General features: G+C 40.3%; 1 protein-coding gene across 4 annotated transcripts in view; it reads left to right on the top strand.

Moving 5' to 3' along the window:
• Positions 1-11,201: 11,201 nt before the first annotated feature.
• The window catches only part of TEX15 (testis expressed 15, meiosis and synapsis associated), a 91,019-nt gene continuing 81,469 nt past the window's right edge, over positions 11,202-20,751 (top strand). For 2 of the 4 annotated variants that reach the window (XM_072776352.1, XM_072776350.1), the window contains exon 1: positions 11,202-11,325. The gene's annotated coding sequence lies outside the window, so the exon portion shown is untranslated. Of the gene's footprint in view, positions 11,326-12,302; positions 12,453-20,751 lie in introns of those variants that run through there. The other 2 variants (XM_072776353.1, XM_072776351.1) reach the window with 1 other exon arrangement.

Genomic DNA, 20,751 nt, shown 5'->3' with positions numbered 1-20,751 from the left:
TCAGTTAGTTAAGCATCTGCCTTTGGCTCAGCTCATGATCCAAGGATCTTGGGGTCAAGTCCAGCCTCAGGCTCCCCGCTTGGAGCCTGCTTCTCCCTCTCCCTCTGCCTGCCACTCACCCTGCTTGTGCTTTCTCTCTCTGTCAAAAGAATAAATAAATAAATAATCATTTTTAAAAACTGATGAATCCAGATGAAAATACATATAAGTTCATTGTACTTTTCATGAGATTTTCTGAGTTTTGGAAATGTTTTTTCAAAATAGGAAATTCCAAATAAAATAAAAACAGAACAAATTAGAGAAGATCTCACAGATAGAAGAAAAAAAAGAAAAGAAAAATGATAAACAGGAAGCTAACAAAAATGAAAAAGAACAAAAACATATCAGGAACATATTCCTGATAAACAGGAAGCTAACAAAAATGAAAAAACAAAAACATATGTTTCAGGAAACATATCTGGTTTCCTGAAGAAGCAAGAACAAACGTTATGTTATATATGCTATAATTAATGCAGTTATAAAAAAAACTGTTAATTGCAGGTAAGCTGGTTTGCAGGCAAAAGGGTCCATCAATTACCAGGCAAAATTAAGTTTTCTTTACTAATATTTAGGTATGTCTGGGTGGCTCAGCAGTTGAGCATCTGCCTTTGGCTCAGGTCATGATCCCGGGGTCTGGGATCGAGTCCCACATCAGGCCTATGGGGGAGCCTGCTTCTCCCTCTGCCTATGTCTCTGCCTCTCTCTGTGTCTCTCATGAATAAATAAGTAAGTAAAAACTAAAAAAAAAAAAAAAAAAGGAAGAAGGGTAGCTATAATAGGACCAATTAAAGTAGAAGTCAAAGGAAGGAAAAAAAAAACATTAAATCTGATAAAGAGGGTCAGGGGATGGGTGAGATAGGTGATGAGGATTTTTTTTTAAGGTTTTATTTATTTATTTATGAGAGACACACAGAGAGAGAGAGAGAGGGAGAGAGGCAGAGGGAGAAGCAGACTCCATGCAGGGATCCCAATATGGGACTCGATCCTGGGATTCCAGGATCATGCCCTGGGCCAAAGGCAGATGCTCAACCGCTGAGCCACCCATGCGTCCCACGTGATGAGGATTAAGGAGTGCACTTGTGATGAGCACCAGGTGCTGTATGGAGTGTTGAACCAATATATTGTATACCTGAAACTAATATAACACTGTAAGCTAACTGGAATTAAAATAAAAGCTTTTAGGAAAGGGGCACCGGGGTGGCTCATTCAGTTATGCATCTGCCCTTGGATCAGGTCATGATCCCAGGGTCATGGGATCAAGCCCTGATCTGGGCTCAGCAGGGTGTCTGCTCCTCCCTCTGCCCCTTCCACCCAGCTCCTCCCCCCTGTTCTTTCTCTTGCACGCTCCCTCTCAAATAGATAAAATTTAAAACAAAAAAGTTATAAAAAGATTTGTCCTACATTGATAAAAGATACACAAAAATATAATCCTCATAAAGCTTTTTAAAAATATTTTATTTATTTATTCATGATATACACAGAGAGAGAGAGAGAGAGGCAGAGACACCAATGCCAGAGACACAGGCAGAGGGAGAGGCAGGCTCCATGCAGGGAGCCCTATATGGGACTCGATCCGGGGTCTCCAGGATCATGCTCTGGGCTGAAGAGGACACTAAACCGCAGAGCCACCCAGGCTGCCCCCTTCATAAGGCTTTATGATACAGCTCTACATATATGAGGAGAAAGCAGTCATAAATTTGAGGAGAAATTGATAAAAACACATTTCTCTGAGTGCATGTTTCTCTGATTTCTTGGAAAGATCAAAAGGCAAAACATTAAGTAGAAAAAAATAAAAATTTGAACAGTCTGAATAATGTGAGTAGTAAGATAGATATAATGTGTGTATGCTAAACTTTATACACTGTAGAAAACAGCACTGGGAATTTTATAAATATCAACACATTTTAGGCTACATATTAAAACTCCAGTAAGTTCCCCAAAGCAAAATTGCACAGATAACATTTTCTGATTATATTGTAATTAAACTGGAAAATAAGAACTGAAAAAAAGCAACACCTAAATCACTTGGAAATTAAAAAGGCTTTTCCAAAGTAACTCTTGACATAAAGAGGAAATTAAAAATGTAAATATAAATTCTTTAGAAAATAACAATAATGGAAATGCTAAATATAAAATCTCATAGGATGATGCCAATATATGGCCTCAAAGGCAGACTCACAGTCTTAAAAATGTTTTCTTAATATTAAAAAGATGAAAATAAAATAACCAAACCACGAAGTTAATAAAAAATGAAGGATATTTAAGAAAATAATACTGAGGAGCAAGATGGTGGAGGAGTAGGCTCCCTGTATCACCTGTCCCCACCAATTTACCTAGATAACTTTCAAATCATCCTGAAAACCTATGAATTTGACCTGAGATTTAAAGAGAGAACAGCGGGAACACTACAGAGAGAAGAGTTTGCGCTTCTAACAAGCACAACTCATTTTTAGCCACTCTGCACTGAGCAAAATGACTAGAAAGAAGAACTCACCACAAAGGAAAGAATCAGAAACGGTACTCTCTGCCACAGAGTTACAGAATTTGGATTACAATTCGATGTCAGACAGCCAATTCAGAAGCACAATTATAAAGCTACTGTTGGCTCTGGAAAAAAACATAAAGGATTCAAGAGACTTCATGACTGTGGAATTTAGATCTATTCAGGCTGAAATTAAAAATCAATTAAATGAGATGCAATCCAAACTGGAGGTCCTAACGATGAGGGCTAATGAGGTAGAAGAAAGAATGAGTGACATAGAAGACAAGTTGATGGCAAGGAAGAAAGCTGAGGAAAAAAGAAGAAAAACAATTAAAAGACCATGAGGAAAGGTTAAGGGAAATAAATGGCAGCCTCAGAAGGAAAAAATCTACATTTAATTGGGGTTCCAGAGGGCACCGAGAGGGACAGAGGACCAGAAAGCATAGTTGAACAAATCATAGCTGAGAACTTCCCTAATTTGGGGAGGGAAACAGGCATTCAGATCCAGGAGATAGAGAGGTGGCCCCCTAAAATCAATAAAAACTGTTCAACACCTTGACATTTAATAGTGAAACTTGCAAATTCCAAAGATAAAGAGAAAACCCTTAAAGCAGCAAGAGACAAGAGATCCCTAACTTATATGGGGACAAATATTAGATTAACAGCTGACCTCTCCACAGAGACCTGGCAGGCCAGAAAGGGCTGGCAGGATATATTCAGAGTCCTAAAAGAGAAGAACCTGCAGCCAAGAATACTCTATCCAGCAAGGTTCTCATTCAGAATAGAAGGAGAGATAAAGAGCTTCCAAGATAGGCAGAAACTGAAAGAATATGTGACCACCAAACCAGCTCCGCAAGAAATATTAAGGGTACTCTGTAAAATAAAGAGGACAGGGGATCCCTGGGTGGCGCAGCGGTTTAGCGCCTGCCTTTGGCCCAGGGTACGATCCTGAAGCCCCGGAATCGAGTCCTACATCGGGCTCCCGGCATGGAGCCTGCTTCTCCCTCCTCCTGTGTCTCTGCCTCTCTCTCTCTCTCTCTGTCTATCATAAATAATTAAATCTTAAAAAAGAAAAAAAGAAAGAGGACACCCAAAGAAATAATCCACAAAAACAAGGACCGAATAGGTATTACGCTGACATTAAATTAATACCTTTCAATAGTAACTCTGAACTTGATTGGGCTTAATGATCCCATCAAAGATGCAGGGTTTCAGACTGGATAAAAAAGCAAGACCCACCTATTTGCTGTCTACAAGAGACTCATTTTATTTTATTTTTAAAGATTTTATTTATTTATTCATGAGAGACAGAGACAGAGAGAGAGAGACAGAGACACAGGCAGAGGGAGAAGCAGGCTCCATGCCAGGAGCCTGACGCAGAACTCGATCCCGGGTCCCCACGATCACGCCCTAGGCTGAAGGCAGCGCTAAACCACTGAGCCACCTGGGCTGCCCTACAAGAGACGCATTTTAGACCTAAGGACACCTACATTCTGAAAATGAAAGGTTGGAGGACAATTTACCATTCAAATGGTCCTCAAAGGAAAGCAGGGGTAGCAATCCTCATATCAGATAAATTAAAGTTTATCCCAAAGACTGTAGTAAAAGATGAAGAGGGACACTATATCATACTTAAAGGATCTATCCAACAAGAGGACCTAACAATCATGAATATTTATGCACCTAATGTGGGAGCTGCCAAGTATATCAATCAATTAATAACCAAAGTAAAAACATACTTAGATAATAATAATACACTAATACTGGGAGACTTCAACATGGCACTTTCTGCAAATGACAGATTTTCTAAGCACAAACTCTCCAAAGAAACAAGAGCTTTAAATGATACACCGGACCAGATATATTTCACAGATATTTACAGAACTTTACATCCAAACGCAATCGAATGCACATTCTTCTCAAGTGCACATGGAATTTTCTCCAGAATATACCACATACTGAGTCGCAAATTAGGTCTTAACCAATACCAAAAGATTGGGATAGTCCCCCTGCATATTTTCAGACCATAATGCTTTGAAACTTGAACTCAATAACAAGAAGAAATTTGGAAGAAACTCAAACACGTGGATGTTAAAGAGCATCCTGCTAAAAGATGAACCGGTCAACCAGAAAATTAGAGAAGAATTAAAAAGATTCATGGGAACTGGTGAGAATGAAGATACAACCATTCAAAATCTTTGGGATACAGCTAAAGCAGTCCTGAGAGGGAAATACATCACAATACAAGCATCCCTCAAAAAATTGGAAAAAACTCAAATACACAAGCTAACCTCACACCTAAAGGAACTGGAGAAAGAACAGCAAATAAAACTACAGCAAGCAGAAAAAGAGAGTTAATAAAGATTCGAGCAGAATTCAATGAAATAGAGACCAGAAGAACTGTAGAACAGATCAATAAAACCAGAAGATTGTTCTTTGAAAGAATTAATAAGATAGATAAACCATTAGCCAGCCTTATTAAAAACAAAAGAGAAAAGATTCTAATTAATAAAATCATGAATGAAAAAGGAGAGATCACAACCAATACCAAGGAAATATACAAATTATTTTAAAAACATATTATGAGCAGCTATACACCAATAAATTAGGCAATCTAGAAGAAATGGACATATTTCTAGAAAACCACAAACTACCAAAACTGGAACAGAAAGAAATAGAAAGCCTGAACAGGCCAATAACCAGGGAGGAAATTGAAGCAGTCATCAAAAACCTCCCACGACACAGAAGTCCAGGGCCAGATGGCTTCCCAGGAGAATTCTATCAAACGTTTAAGGAAGAAACAATACCTATTCTACTAAAGCTGTTCCAAAAGATATAAAGGGATGGGATACTTCCAAACTCATTTTATGAGGCCAGCATCACCTTAATTCCAAAACCAAAGACCCCACCAAAAAGGAGAATTATAGACCAATATCCCTGATGAACACAGATGCAAAAAATCTCAACAAGATACTAGGCAATGGGATCCAACAGTACATTAAGAAGATTATTCACCATGACCAAATTGGATTTATCTCTGGGATGTAATGTTGGTTCAACACTCATAAAGCAATCAACGTGATAGATAATATCAATAAGAGAAAAAACAACCATATGATCCTCTCAATAGATGCAGAGAAAGCATTTGACAAAATACAGCATCCATTCCTGATCAAAACTCTTCAGAGTGTAGGGATAGAGGGAACGTTCCTCAGCATCTTAAAAGCCATCTACAAAAAGCCTATAGCAAATATCATTCTCAATGGGGAAACACTGGGAGCCTTTCCCCTAAGATCAGGAACACAACAGGGATGTCCACTCTCACCACTGCTATTCAACATAGTACTAGAAGTCCTAACCTCAGCAATCAGGCAACAAAAAGAAATAAAAGGCATTCAAATTGGCAAAGAAGTCAAGCTCTCCCTCTTTGCAGATGGCATGATACTGTACATAGAAAACCCAAAGACTCCACCCCAAGATTGCTAGAACTCATACAGCAATTTGGCAGTATGGCAGGATACAAAATCAATGCCCAGAAATCAGTGGCATTTCTATACACTAACAATGTGACTGAAAAAAGAGAAATTAAGGAGTCAATCCCATTTACAATTGCACCCAAAAGCATAAGATACCTAGGAATAAACCTAACCAAAGAGGTAAAGGATCTATACCCTAAAAACTACAGAACACTTCTGAAAGAAATTGAGGAAGACACAAAGAGATGGAGAAATATTCCATGCTCATGGATTAGAAGAATTAATATTGTGAAAATGTCAATGTTACCCAGGGCAATATACACGTTTAATGCAATCCCTATCAAAATACCACGGACTTTCTTCAGAGAGTTGGAACAGATCATCTTAAGATTTGTGTGGAATCAGAAAAGACCCAGAACAGCCAGGGGAATATTGAAAAAGAAAACCAGAGCTGGGGAATATTGAAAAAGAAAACCAAATCACAATGCCAGATTTCAAGTTGTACTACAAAGCTGTGATCAAGACAGTGTGGTACTGGCACAAAAACAGACACATAGATCAATGGAACAGAATAGAGAACCCAGAAATGGGCTTTCAACTCTATGGTCAACTAATATTCGAGAAAGCAGAAAAGACTATCCACTGGAAAAAGAACAGTCTCTTCAATAAATGGTGCTGGGAAAACTGGACAACCACATGCAGAAGAATGAAACTAGACAATTCTCTTACACCATACACAAAGATAAACTCAAAATGGATGAAAGATCTAAATGTGAGACAAGATTCCATCAAAATCCTAGAGGAGAACACAGGCAACACCCTTTTTGAACTTTGCCACAGCAACTTCTTGCAAGATACATCCATGAAGGCAAGGGAAACAAAAGCAAAAATGAATTATTGGAACTTAATCAAGATAAAAAGCTTCTATACAGCAAAAGAAACAGTCAACAAAACTGAAAGACAACCTACAGAATGGGAGAAGATATTTGCAAATGGCCTATCAGATAAAGGGCTAGTATCCAAGATCTATAAAGAACTTATTTTTTTTTTAATTTTTATTTATTTATGATAGTCACAGAGAGAGAGAGAGAGGCAGAGACACAGGCAGAGGGAGAAGCAGGCTCCATGCACCGGGAACCCGATGTGGGATTCGATCCCGGGTCTCCGGGATCGCGCCCTGGGCCAAAGGCAGGCGCCAAACTGCTGCGCCACCCAGGGATCCCTATAAAGAACTTATTAAACTCAACAGCAAAGAAACAAACAATCCAATCATGAAATGGACAAAAGACATGAACAGAAATCTCACAGAGGAAGACATAGACATGGCCAACAAGCACATGAGAAAATGCTCTGCATCACTTGCCATCAGGGAAATACAAATCAAAACCACAATGAGATACCACCTCACGCCAGTGAGAATGGTGAAAATCAACAAGACAGGAAACAACAAATGTTGGAGAGGATGTGGAGAAAGGGCGACCCTCTTACATTGTTGGTGGGAATGTGAACTGGTGCCGCCACTCTGGAAAACTATGTGGGCGTTCCTCAAAGAGTTAAAAATAGAGCTACCCTAAGACCCAGCAATTGCACTGCTGGGGATTTACCCCAAAGATACAGATGCAATGAAACAGCAGGACACCTACACCCCAATGTTTCTAGCAGCAATGTCCACAATAGCCAAACTGTGGAAGGAGCCTCAGTGTCCATCAAAGGACGAATAGATTAAAAAGATGTGGTCTATGTATACAATGGAATATTACTCAGCCATTAGAAATGACAAATACCCACCATTTGCTTCAACGTGGATGGAACTGGAGGGTATTATGCTGAGTGAAATAAGTCAATCAGAGAAGGACAAACATTATATGGTCTCATTCATTTGGGGAATATAAAAAATAGTGAAAGGGAATAAAGGGGAAAGGACAGAAAATGAGTGGGAAATATCAGTGAGGGTGACGGAACATGAGAGACTCCTAACTCTGGGAAATGAACAAGGGGTGGTGGAAAGGGAGGTGGGCAGGGGGACGGGGTGACTGGGTGATAGGCACTGAGGGGGGCACTTGATGGGATGAGCACTGGGTGTTATGCTATATGTTGGCAAATCTAACTCCCATTAAAAAATATACCAAAAAAATAGAAAATAATACTGAATAAAACAAAAATTAATTTTCTAGATAATGGAAAACAAATGGTAGGGTATTTTTTTTTTCAGAATTTCAAAAAGGAAACAAAACTGAGAATAGGGGAAATAGAAACTGATATTGCAGTTTTGGTGTAGTTATATAGTGTTGCTCACAAGATAATTCTTTTGCTCAGTTTCATCATGACATTTTACCTTTGTCCTTTGTATACAGAGAGCAAACTAGTGGTTGCTAGCAAACTAGGGGAGTGGGGACAGGTGAAATAGTTGAAGTCGATTAAGAGGTATAAACTCCAGCTTATAAAATAAATCATAAGGATGAAAAGTACAGCATGGGAAATATAGTCAATAATACTGTAATACCTTTGTATGGTTACAGATGGTAACTACATTTGAGCATTTCATAATGCATATAATTGTCAATTTCAGTATGTTGTACACCTGAAACTTACGTATGTCAACTATATTTCAACTTTTAAAAATAACATCTATTTTTTTCCTACTGATGATATATGTCCATTTTAAGAAATTTGAAAGCTACAGGCCGCCCGGGTGGCTCAAGTTAAGCGTCTGCCTTAAACTCAGATCATGATCCCTGGGTCCTAGGATGTAGCCCCTAATCAGCGGGAGTCTCCTTCTTCCTCTCCCTCTGCCCCTCCTTGCTTGTGTTTTCTCTCTCTCTCTCTTGCTCACTTTCTCTTTCAAATAAACAAATAACATCTTTTTAAAAAAAGAAATTTGAAAGTTACAGAGAAACACAAAGGAGAAAATAAAAATCACCTATAGTGCTGCAACACACTTTCTTGGAAATCACTTTTTGCTTTTCTGTATACTTTAACCATGCAAGTATGCATCCCTAAATGAGCTTAGTTTTGCCTATTTTTTTAAAAAGATTTTTATTTGTTTATTCATGAGAGACAGAGAGAGAGGCGGAGACAGGCAGAGGGAGTAGCAGGCTCCATGTAGGGAGCCTGAGGTGGGACCTGATCCCAGAACCCCGGGATGACACCCTGAGCTGAAGGCAGATGCTCAACCATGATCCACCCGCTGAGCCACCCAGGCATCACAGTTTTGCCTATTTTTTAACTGTATGTAAATGGCAACTCACAATATGTATTCTTTTCTGCCTGATTTCGTTCCCTCACTATTGTGTATCTCCTCATGTTATTGCATATAAATTGTTGTTTTCATATATAAAACTGTTAAATATACCAGTGGATGAATATGCCACCATTTTCATTGACAGATATTTGGGTTGTTTCCAGTATTTGGCTATTATGAACAGTGTTGGTATGGAGTTCTTATACATGTCTCTTGGGTACAAGTTCCTAGGAGTACAGTTGCTTGGTACCCTAATTCTTTTTCTTTTTTTAATTTTTATTTTTAAATAGGCCTCATGTCCAGCATGAAGCCCAATGCAGGGCTAGAACTCACAACCCTGAAATCAAGACCTGAAGTGAGATCAATAGTCCAACAATTAACTGAGCCACCCAGGGAAGTGGAAAGGAAGGACTGAACCACCCTGGTACCCTAATACTTAAGTGTAAAAGGAAGGATAAAAGGGGCACCTGGCTGGCTCAGTGGGTAGAACTTGTCACTCTTGGATCTCAGGGTCATGAGTTCAAGCCCCTTGTTGGGTATAGAGATTACTTTAAACAACAATAACAACAACAACAACAAAAAAACAAAAGGAAAGATGAGGGTCAGTGAAGGAGAAAATGAGAAATAGATTAATTTTGAACTTTTGTTTAATATCAAATAGATTTTTAAAAATATTTTATTTATATGAGAGCAAAAGACAGCTCATGGGTTGGGGGAGGAGCAAATGGAAAGGGAGAAGGAGAAAGAGAAAATCTCAAGAAGACTCTGTACTGAGCCAGGGAAGAAGGGACTCAATCTCAGGACCCTGAGATCATGACCTGAGTCAAAACCAAGATTCTGTTGCTTAACCAACTGAGCCCCCCAGATGTCCCTGAAAACAGATTATTAAGAGGAACAATAAAATTTTATTTTACACATGGAGTAAAACTGGAACTTAAAATAATTTTTTAAAATACTAAGGTTTTATAGGCACATAAATAAGAAGTGGTTCTTACCACTTTGGGGAGAGTCACATATCTGAGAGTCTGGTAACAGTTATAGAACCTTTTCCGTCTAAATTGAACTTAAACATTTTCATATCGTGTTAGTGTATTCATAGATCCATGAAGCTCCCCTTTCAATCTAAATTAAAACAAAGGAGCAAAAACCTTACTGTGTACTTTTTTTTTTTTTACACGTCTCCTGTTACATTCAGGTTTTAAAGTACATTTAAAATTTGCCATATAATAAGTGACTATTGGGAAATGGAATGCTGTATCCTTTGGGTTCCTTGCCTCAACATCTTTACCCATAAACACTGCAGGATGCTTCAGGCATGCAAATGTGAAATTAGATCCAAGTTACTGTACTGGAGAACCTGGATTCTCTGGTCTACATACTCCTTGAATACAGCTGGAAGAGCCATGCAACAAAGATTTAATTTTCTGAATACACGGAGTCTTAAAAATCTTGATATCTCAGATCCCCCCAATTTGTGATGTGTTTGCTACCTTCAGGCTCAAGCCTTAACTAAGGCAGTTGGCCATTACCTGCGGAACAGGAATGGCCCTTTTTGGAAGGGCCATTACCCTTCCAAAATTTTTAAATTATAAAGTCAACCAAACATGTACCAGAATGGCCCCTTCCTAAGAACTGAGGATGCCTGGAGGCTTACTTAAGCAAGGCCCATTCGCCCAATTTAAGGAAGAGAAGCCAGGCTTTCATCTGGGTTGAAAGGGTGCCAGTCGCGGTAACATTCCATTCACGTGGTCATTCAACCAATGTTTGTTGAGCGCCTACTGTGTGCAAGCTTACTGAGCACGCAGCCCACGGTAGGACACCGACTGGCCTATGAAGTCCCTTCCCTCGCAGCCGCTAGCACCCCCTCGGGCCCAGCCCCCAGCACCTCAGAGCTCCTCAGGCCCCACCGCGTGCTCTGCGCAGCCGCATAAGCGCCCCCTCCCCGCCCAGAAGCCTCCGCGTGCGCACGTGCGGGGCGAGCCCCGCTTTGTTCCTGAAGTTTCCGAGGAAGCAGGTGCGAGCAGCTGTGTTTCGCCGGGAAGACTTGGGAGTCCGAGGAGCTGACTGGACCAACCAGGCTGCCGAAGGTGGGTGTGGGGCACGTGGCGGCAGGGCGGTGGAGACACAGGCGAGGTTCTCCGAGAATTACAGAGGGAAAGGCTATTATAACGAAACTCGCGGACTTTTTTTAAAGATTTTTTTTTTTTTTTAAGTAATCTCTACACCCAACGTGGGGCTTGAGCCTAGAACCCCGCGAGGGTCACAGGCCCCCCCACACTAAGCCCGCAAGGGCCTCAAAGTTCAAGATTCTTTACTTGAGCCCAGAGGAGGGCCCCCCCCCCCCGCCGTGGGCGCGGGCGCCCTGGTCCTGAAGGTGAAGTATCCGCTTCCCTCAGATGCGCCACTTCCCACGCTCGCGCCCCGTTTGCTCCGGTGCAGAGCGCCATTGAGGTCGCCCGACGCCTCTGTGGGCATGTGGGGAAGATGAGGCACGGGGTTGGAGGGGACCCTACAGCCTGGACGTGGCTGAGAACCCGGCTTCCGGGAGGCTCAGCTGCCGGAAGGTCGCAGGGAGCAGCGCGAATCCTGTGAGCCTCGGCGCGGAGCCTGGCGCCTCCAGCGTTCCTTCAGCCCGGGTTCCAGGCCGCGCGCGCCCTCCCCCCCGGCGGGGGCGGGGGCGGGGGCGGGGGCGGGGGCGGGGGCGGGCTCGCTGGGGGCGGGGCGGGGCCTCGCCGGGGCGCCGCCCCCTCGGGCCGCGACTCGGGCCCCACGCACTGCCCAGCGGCTCGCGAGCGCGGAGGCGAGGAACGCCGCCCGGGTGACTGCTGCTCTCGCGCCGCCGAGAGAGGCGAGGCGCTGAGCCGCCCGGGCCCCCCGGACCCCCCGCGCGAGCCCGCACTCAGAAGATGCCCGCCGGTGCCGGCCGCCCGCTGTCTCGCTGCAGCAGCCGGTGGACGTGGGGGCGCTCGGGTAGGCGAGGGCGGCTCGGGAGGCGGGCGTGCAGGTGAGCCCGAGGGGAGCCTCCTCCGACGCGCCCCGGGAGGCGGCCGCCGCGTGTCCGTGGCGCCTCGGCCGTTGTAAACAGGGCTGAGTGGAGGTTTTGCGAGACTGCTTCGCCTTCAGTTCTTGACGTCTTGGTTCACCTGTTTGAACGTACTGAAACTTTTCGGGTCCCACAGGGCTGTGGGTGTAGAGAAAGTCTCCTGACCGTCAGGTAGTTTGGTATGAGCCGCTACTGAAGCCCGTTCCTAACTCATCTCTTCTGAGGCAGTTTCCATCTTTTTTTTTTTTTTTCAAAATTTTGTTTATTTATTCATGAGAGAGAGACAGAGGGCGGCAGAGACACAGGCAGAGGGAGAAGCAGGCTCCATGCAGGGAGCCCAATATGGGACTCGATCCCGGGACTCCAGGATCATACCCCGGGCTGGAGGCGGCGCTAAACCGCTGAGCCACCCAGGGCTGCCCAGTTTCCATCATTTCCACTCTAGGGTCGGATATACTTGGAGTGCTCAGCTTGAGGTGCTCCGCCGCCCTGGTGGCGATGTGGGAGACACTGTTTAGTAATGAAGTTACAGAAAGTGAAAAGGTCCAGGGTTATTGGTAACCTCAAGGCTTTAAAAGAACACAGTTCCCCTCCAGTTTTAAAAACTGTGGGCTGCAAGTGCAATGTAAAGCACCCCAACACCGTAAGTGCACTGTTTGCCTTTTGGGTGACAGCAGAAATATGGGACTCTTTGGAAGTATACAGTGGAAGTGACAAGATTATATAATTCGTTTATTTAAGTTTTTGAATTTGCTTTTTGACAATTATGTGTTAACTCTGTGTAGAGAGAAGTGGTACAAGCTTTAAGAAAAGGGTCATTAGAGGCCAAGGCACCTGGAGGAGTGAAATGATTATTTATAGGTATTTTCAATGTTCTGTCATTGCTCATTTTCTTAAAAGCTTCTAATTTAAACACACACACACATCAAAACTGTCTTTATCTTATTGCCCAGATATTTTAAAATCTGAACTTAATCACAAAGATGTCAAAAGTTTGGAGACAATACCTAAATGTCTTGAATAGCCATGCACATATTCTTTTTTAAGATTTTATTGAGGCATTTGGGGCCCTTGACTGGCTCAGTTGGAAGACCATCTAACTCTTGATCTCAGGTCATGAATTTGAGCCCTGCTTGGGTGTAGAGATTACTTAAAACAAAAAAATTGTATGAAGAATTCATAGAACTAGGGTAAAATGGAATTAGCTTTAGAGGTTAATAGTTAACCAGTAGGGAAAATAGCATAAGTTTTATTTACATTTTCTGACATTTTAATTCTAGTGGCTAGTGATAATTTTAACATGTATTTCAGCCATATTTTATAGATTAATACATTAAAAGTGTTTTATTTTACAGTACATACATATGAAATTACCACTGTACACCTGAAACTAGTAAAATGTTATGTCACTTATATTTAAATTTTGTTAATGTTTTATACAACTAGTAAAATGTAATTATGCTACTTTTATTAATAACATATATCATGATGGTGCTTTACTCTATTGCAAGTGACTTGAGGATCACTTTTTCTCTCAGTACACCAACTACTATACTTGGGCATTTTTAAATTGTAAAGTTATTTTTTATTATACCAAAGGACAATATACTGTACTTGGATTGCAAAATTTTTTTTTAAGATTTTAGTTATTTATTTGAGAGAGAGAAAGGGAGAGAGTAGGAGAAGCAGACTCCCCACTAAGCAGAGAGCCCTACGCAGGGCTCAGTCCCAGGATGAGAGCTGAAGGCAGACACTCAACGGACTGAGCCACCCAGGCTCCCCCAAATTTTAAATTAGAGAAAACAATCACCCTTTTCATTATGCCTGAAGATTAATTTTAGAAAATTGGCAGTTATGTTTTTTGGTAAATGTGTTACTTTGGTCTGCTTCCTGTGTTCCTATTTTTTCTGTCATTTATTTCTAAATGCCTTTGCTTTCATGAAGGATTTAGGGGATTAGAAGTGCCTATAAGTTATTTTGTTAGATGTGATGGAATCTGATTAACTGCAAGCCTTAAACGTGTTGCATTATTGGGATTAGTTTTCCTTTAACAGTGCCTTTTTTTAAATCATATTTGTTACTTGTTTTTATTTATCAAAAAGGAACTTTTTGTTTAACAAATATTTCCAGAATACCAGTGTTTTGGGTTTTTTAAAAGATTTTATTATTTATTTATTTATTTATTTTTTAATTTTTATTTATTAATGATAGAGAGAGAGGCAGAGACACAGGCAGAGGGAGAAGCAGGCTCCATGCAACGAGAGCCCGATGTGGGATTCGATCCCGGGTCTCCAAGATCGCACCCTGGGCCAAAGGCAGGCGCTAACCTGCTGCGCCACCCAGGGATCCCCTATTTATTTTTTTTTTAAATATTTTTATTTATTCATTCATGGGAGAGAGAGAGAGGCAGAGACACAGGCAGAGAGAGAAGCAGGCTCCATGCAGGGAGCCCGACATGGGACTCGATCCTGGGTCTCCAGGATCACGCCCTGAGCAAAGGCAGACGTTCAACCACCCAGGAGTCCCAAGAATACCAGTGTTTTATTCATTACTTTTTGTGTCTGTTTATAAGTGATAATCTAGACTGATTTGTTTTTACTTTGTCATACTTGCGGTTTTATGAAGTTAATCTAGGTGTATGGTTAGATTGTCAGAAATAACTTTTCAGTAATAGCTCTATTTTACAAAGTGAAGTAAGGTTTCATAGTAAACTGAGCAAATTTCAGAAAATTTTAAACTCCTATATAGAATAAATTTGATGATTGCTTTAATGAGCAATTTTGCCTATTAAGATAGTCCCTGAAGTCTGGTAGCAACTCTATATCTTTGGAATGTATAATCCACATAATGCACAGCCTTTGTAATTACTGGTCTTTGAAACTAATGATAGTTGCTCCTGAGAGTCTGTCTTTAATTACAACAGCTGAGTCTTTGGCAGAGCTGCAGCTACTGCTTTCACTAGTGTGACTGTGGATATATGTGAACAATTAAATCCTTATCAGAATGTAATCTTCATATTGGATTCCTTGGTGGTACTTATTAGACCCTAGATTTATTTTGATTTTTAAGTTTTTCAGACAAGTTTTTTAGCCTACTATAACTCAACTGGAGGATTTGAAGGACAATATTGCAATAGGGAAAACCACTGTTGTATCTAGTTTGTCAGGATACAATTCTGAAACCTGCACACACACCTCAAGGGGGGAGTACTTTCTGCCAATGAAGGTAAAACTTAATTTCTTTTTCCCTTTTATAAGCATAAGTTTGTTAGCACTGGTATGTTTATAGGTGGAACAGCAAAACTGCAAAGTGCATGTGTGAGAGAAAGAGGAAGAAAGAGAAGGGGAATGACTAAATGGCATTTTTTATATTAAATCAACAGGACCATTGTAATACTCTTGTCTAAAAGTTCTTAACTTGGGATACGTGGACTTCAGTGATTATTTGAAGCCCCTGATTGTTTGCAAAAAAAAATGTGGATTGTGTTGATTTTTGCTGAGGAAAACATACAGCTTTATCAGACTCGAGAAGGTGTGAGCCCCTCTCCCCCAAAACAAATTTAGCAGTAATAAGCTTGAGGTTGTTTTATAGGAACACGTTACCAATGTTATAAACCAAGATAGCTAGATACTAGCAAAACTAGGAGTCAGACTTAAGTTTTTGACTACTAATCCTTTGCTACTTTCCACAAAGGTCCACAGTTACTGAACCTTATGGTGACCTTTTTTTTTTTCTTTTTCTTTTTTTTTTTTTTTGGTAGGCCCATGTTCTCTACTGTGTGGCTCATAAGTAAAGCTTTTAGAGAGACATTTCAAGTTATGGAAGAGTTTTAATGACAGGTCTTAACAGAAACTATGAGCAAAAAATGAATTATTATATGTAAAGGAAGACAGGAGCAAATACTTTCTGATATAGGTAGATGAAAGCTTTGCCATAATTTTGTGCCATTAATATAAAAGAACAAATCCAAAAAGGACAAAGCTTTTCTAAAATCAACAAATTCTCTGTTAGAATTACATATTATAATAGTGGTCAGGGAAGTCCATAAGCCCTTTGACCTTGGGCTTATACTTTTTTTAAGTTTCTATCCAAATTCAAATTCCAATTAGCTGACACAGTGCAACACCAGATTCAGGTGAACAACATAGTGATTCAACACCTTCACACAATACCCGGTGCCCATCATAGCAATCCCTATCACCCACTCCCTCCCACCATCAGTTTCTTTTCCACAGCCAAGAATCTGCCTCTTGATCTGCCACCCTCTTCCATTGAACCCCTTGTTCTGTCTCCTAATTTCTGTATGTGAGTGAAACCACAAAGCATCGTCCTTCTCCAGATGACCCACCCTACCCAGCACACTTTCTAGGTTTATATATCCTTCATTTTCTGTAGCATATATTGTATACAATGACATATTTAGACAAAGAATATGAAGCAACTTCAGGAAATAGCAGAAGGACAAATTTTAAAGAAAAGTTCTGGAGCACCTGGGTGGCTCAGTGGTTGAGCATCTGCCTTTGGCTCAGGCTGTGATCCTAGGGTCCTGGGATCGGGTCCCACATCAGGCTCTCCACAGAGAGCCTGCTTCTCTCTCTGCCTCTCTCTCTGTGACTCTCATGAATAAATAAAGAAAATCTTTAAAAAAAAAGTTCCTCAAATCCATCTCTCTTTCAAAAACCCAATGGTTTTGTATTTGCAGGTGTCTTTCAAGCCCATTTCAATCTAGCATTGTAGTTTTTCAAGTTTATTATGTGCCTGCCCATCTGAGGTATTTAGCCCATACAAATACATACACTTCATATGTTTTGCTCTCTTAAAGCTAAAAAAGAATAGGGCTTCACACGTCAATAAAATGGCTGTTGGGAAAAATGGATGAATATTAGATGATTAACATTAAACTATAAGAATTTAAAAATTACATCTCTTTATGTAATTAAACATGTGCTAATAATAGCCAACACTCAATAGCACTTTGTTCTATAAGTTAGTGTTGAATGTACTGCACATAATTAATCATACAGCAAAAGAATATTGAACTGAATTAACAACTTGAGTAGGTATTTGTTAATTTTTTATTTTTAATGTATAAAGAACTGAAGCACAGAGAGATTAGGTAACTGGTCCAAAGTTGCACAGTTATTAATAAGGGGCAGAGCAGGATTTGGAACTAGGTGATCTGGCTTTACCAAACTGCCACCAAAAATATATTTCTCTGATTTATGGCACAAATGAGTCAAATAATTTTCTTTTAAAAATAATTTATCTGAACTACTTATGTTAAATTTTTTTTTCATAAAGATTTTATTTGAGAGAGAAAAGATAAAGCAGAGGGAGGGGCATAGGGAGAGGAAAAAGCAGACTCCCCGCTGAGCAGGGAGTCCAACTCAGGTCTCCATCCCAGGACCCTGAGATCATGACCTGAGCAAAAGGCAGGCACTTAACTGACTGAGCCACCCAGGCACCCCCTTACGCTCAATTTTTTTAACAAAAGTTATTTGCGGGACGCCTGGTGGCTCAGTGGTTAAGCGTCTGCCTTCAGTCCAGGGCGTGATCCTGGGGTCTGGGAATTGAGTCCCGCATCGGGCTCACTGTATGGACCCTGCTTCTCTCTCTGCCTGTGTTTGCCTCTTTCTCTCTGTGTCTCTCATGAATAAATAAAATTAAAGCAAAAAAAGAAAGATTAATCGCTGCAAATTTTCTGAGCCTGAAAAAAAGCTAATGGCAAATTGTTCTGTTTTGTTCACCTTGTATTTATGGACTATCTAAAAGCAGGACTTACATTTTTAGCCTAATGGAAGACTAGCATGAGAAATGCCAAGAAAAATTATCTAAGTTCATTTCTCTGCCTAGGATGCTATAACCCATGTTCTAGTTAGTTTGGTTGTGGAGACTCGATAATACTCAAGTTTTGCCTACACTTTTCTTTGAAGTCTACAGTCTGTCTACTTGGTATAACCCCCACCAGGTTTATTTCAGTATCCTTAAGAAAGGGAGAGAGAGAAAACGAGAGAGGAAAGGGGGTGGCGGTGGAGGGAGAGAGAGATTCTTAAGCAGGTTCCATATCCAGTGAGGAGCCCAAAGGCAGAGCTTGATGTAGGCCTTAATCTTAGGACCCTGAGATGATGACCTGAACAGAATTCAAGAGTTGGATGCTTAACCCACTGAACCACCCAGGTACTCCTTAGACATTGCATTATTAAAATGCTTCTACAGAACTTTTGAGAAACCTGCTTGTTGCTACAGTCAGGTAGAATCTTAAAATGAATATAATGTTAGAAATAGACAAATTATATTAAAGTCCATTCTTGATAGGAGTATTAGTAAGGATGCATATTATTATTGCTAGTTGTTCTCTTGTCATGTTTAACTTAAATATAGGAAAAGATTTTTATTATTTTTAAAGATTTTATTTATTTATTCACAAGAGACATAGAGACAGAGAGAGGCAGAGACACAGGCAGAGGGAGAAGCAGGCTCCATGCAGGGAGCCCGATGTGGGACTCGATTCCGGGTCTCCAGGATCACGCCCCAGGCTGCAGGTGGCGCTAAACCGCTGCGCCACTGGGGCTGCCCTAAATAGTATCTTAAAAAAAAAAATTTCTTTTACCTCTGGCTCCAGCCATGCATTTCTTGTAGGTTCAGCAGATTGGAATTGGTAACTAATGATTGGTGGCTACATTTTCCATACAATATGTGTAGAAAGGAAGCTGCTATTGAATTTTTTGAACCAACATAGATAACTTAATATTTTAAAATGAAAAGAACACCTTGAATAACAAGAATGATTCAGGGCACCATTCATTGACATTAAAGGGGCAATCTGAGGAATACTATTGGTTTTTAATTAGAAAACCATCCAGGGCAAGAGGAAAAATTGATTTAGTGTTGGTCAGACCTAGTTAGAAATTTATCAAATAGTGCTTCATATATTACCTGTATACATTAATAAGAATGAATTTTGTGGGTTTTTAAATAAGACCAATTTTAGAGATGACTTTGTTGTTGGAGAAAACTGATAAATTTTCTACAAGGATTAAATAAGAAGCTCTTTATTATTCTTTCTCTTCCAAGAGTTTCATGTGTTTAATTCCCTTGAAAATTATGTGTCATTATCTTTAATCATCTGATTAGTTCTTTGTATTTCCCTAACGTCTTTTTAAAAATCTCATAATGGCAATAGATTAGTTACTAATCTTATTCCTGTGCCTTTACAACAATTCCCTAACTCCTTTTGTATGTGATTTTCTTCTGCTACACAGAGAATGCGCTCAGTTTGGAGTTCAATTGATTGATCTATTCATCTTTCACAGCCTGGTAGCACCATATTTTACACCCTTCTTTCAATACATCTGATTTTCAGGCAATCATTTCTCTGTTTATATCTGCATAGGGAGGAAAGAAGTGGCTTTAGGCTGGCAAGGTGGTAACTTTCTTGCTATTTCATCTGCTTTTCACTAGTTTTCAGTATATTAATTTAGAGGAAGGCATTCTTTGTATTTAATAATTGGGATCACTAAGTAGTAACAATCTCTCATTATGTTCGTCTATAGATTGATACATAGGAGAGGGATAGGTAATCCCAGATTTTTTTCCGTGTTGTGCAATAGCAAATTATCCTTTGCTAGTTTACTTCTTGGTGGAGTAGTTCTGTTTTGCTTAAGCCAGTCAGAACTTGGGCATTTGAGAAGGTTGAAGGAAGAACTAGGAGTAGAGGATTGAGTTAATAAAGCGTTGAACTGTTTTCTCACCTTTTCTGTGGCTGGGATGACCCTGGCCCCTTTGTGGAACCTGATCTATTTTTACCAACGCTCCTAGACTCCAAAGGGAAAGAAGCCAGGGGAGTCCTAACCCTTGGGGGCCCCTTAACTTTAATTATTCCCCTGATGAAAAGCAGCTGGACTAGAAGTACTCTTTCCCATAGCCTAGACTCTTGGGATAGTCTTTAAAGCATATAAATTACTTTTAACTTTACTCTCATTTGACCATGTATAATTAAATAGATACGGGATCCTCCTTGGGCCTGAAGGGACAGACTTCCCCAAATTTTTAGAGAAATTCATTTATATAGTATAGGACAATTAAAACAAAATTTAGACGTTCTGAATCACAACAAAATCATGGAAATGTTGGAGTACTAGCTTTTGCTTCTAGTTTAGGAAAACTTTCATATTGGAAGTTGGTTGAGGCAACATAGACACCTGAAGATAGGTTGTGATAAAATAGTTAAATCACATAGTTTAAAAAATAATCCATCCCCCCTTCCCTATTCTCTCTGCCATCATGACAAGAGACTCTCAGCAGTAAATATACATGAAAAGGTCTTGAGAAATGAACTGGTAATTCTTAGACATTTCTTTCCTGGAGTGCCCAAACTTTATGATGCCTGATCATCTAGATTGGTGGTTATCAAAGTGTGGTCCCTGGCCATCAGCATTACCTGGGAATTTATTAGAAAAAAAAAATCTTG

Source organism: Canis lupus, chromosome 15 (assembly GCF_048164855.1).
Source record: "Canis lupus baileyi chromosome 15, mCanLup2.hap1, whole genome shotgun sequence".
Taxonomy (NCBI): Eukaryota; Metazoa; Chordata; class Mammalia; order Carnivora; family Canidae; genus Canis; species Canis lupus.
This window is presented reverse-complemented; position numbering and strand designations above follow the sequence as displayed.